The 1198-nt window shown below is 47.9% G+C and overlaps 1 pseudogene; it reads left to right on the top strand.

Annotated features, from left to right (window-relative positions):
- The first annotated feature begins 384 nt into the window (after positions 1-384).
- On the top strand, positions 385-833 carry LOC136310773 (large ribosomal subunit protein eL28 pseudogene; annotated as a pseudogene).
- The last annotated feature ends 365 nt before the right edge of the window (positions 834-1198 follow it).

The following is a 1198-nucleotide window of genomic DNA, read 5'->3' as shown; positions in this document are numbered from 1 at the left end:
CTTCCTCCTTTCCCTCCAGGATTTGCTTTCCTGTTCTCTATAACACTGTGTTATGTATATATAATTTCACTAATCTCTTTCCCTTCTCTGATCCCATCAACTCTTCCACTTTCCCTCTGGTCCCTTTGATCCCGCCTCTGCCTCTGTTCAGTTCCTTAGTCCACATTGCTCATTGGATTTCTCAAAAGAGTGAGGTCATATATTTTTCTTTCTCTGCCTGGCTTATTTCACTTAGCATGATAGTTTCCAGGTCCATCCATGTTGTCGTGAAAGGTATTTCTTTCTTCCTCACAGCCACGTAGTATTCCATTGTGTATATGTACCACAGCTAGAACCATATGTCTTCTTATATATAAATACTGTATTTTATGACTATACAACGTGATGCCGCTCTTTTCGTCTCTGGCTGCCGCAGCAAGAGGAGCTGCCACCATGTCTGCTCACCTGAACGGAACCGCTCCAGCTTCCTGATCAAGAGGAACAAGCAGACCTACAGCCCCGAGCCCAGTAACCTGAAGGCTTGCAACTCCTTCTGCTACAACTGGCTGATCCACCGCAGGACGGTGGGCGTGGAGCCGGCGGCCCACGGCAAAGGCGTGGTGGTCGTTATGAAGCAGAGAAGCGGCCAGCGAAAGCCGGCCACCTCCTACGTGCGGACCACCATCAACAAGAACGCCCGGGCCACCCTGAGCAGCATCCGGCACATGATCCGCAAGAACAGGTACCGCCCAGATCCGCGCATGGCCGCCATCCGCAGGGCCAGCGCCATCCTGCACAGCCAGAAACCCGTGATGGTCAAGAGGAAGAGCGCCCGCTCCACAAAGAGCTCCTGAACACCCCCACCCCCACTGCCTGAAAAGCAATAAAAGGCATCACTCAGCCCCCCCCCCAAAAACCCCCAAAACAAAAAAACCCGTGATGCCACAGACTATGATTTACCTGTCAAAATGTAATTTTTTATTCCCAATACTAAGCTGTAATATTTTACTAGGTTAACCATTCAGATTATTTGTCTTTGATATAGCCAAAATAGCAAATATTAGCTGTTATAACAGGCATTAAATCTCAGCGGCTTAACAAGACAAAGTTTATTTCTCAATGTCACCAAGACCTTTCCTTCGTAGACTCAGACTCTAGTCAACATATGAACCTAACATCTCAGAATAACATGTGCCGCCATTTGGCAGAAGTGTCATTA

The sequence above is a fragment of the Saccopteryx bilineata genome, chromosome 7, assembly GCF_036850765.1.
Source record: "Saccopteryx bilineata isolate mSacBil1 chromosome 7, mSacBil1_pri_phased_curated, whole genome shotgun sequence".
Lineage (NCBI taxonomy): Eukaryota > Metazoa > Chordata > Mammalia > Chiroptera > Emballonuridae > Saccopteryx > Saccopteryx bilineata.
The sequence above is the reverse complement of the archived record's forward strand: the minus strand, read 5'-3'. Positions and strand labels throughout refer to the sequence as shown.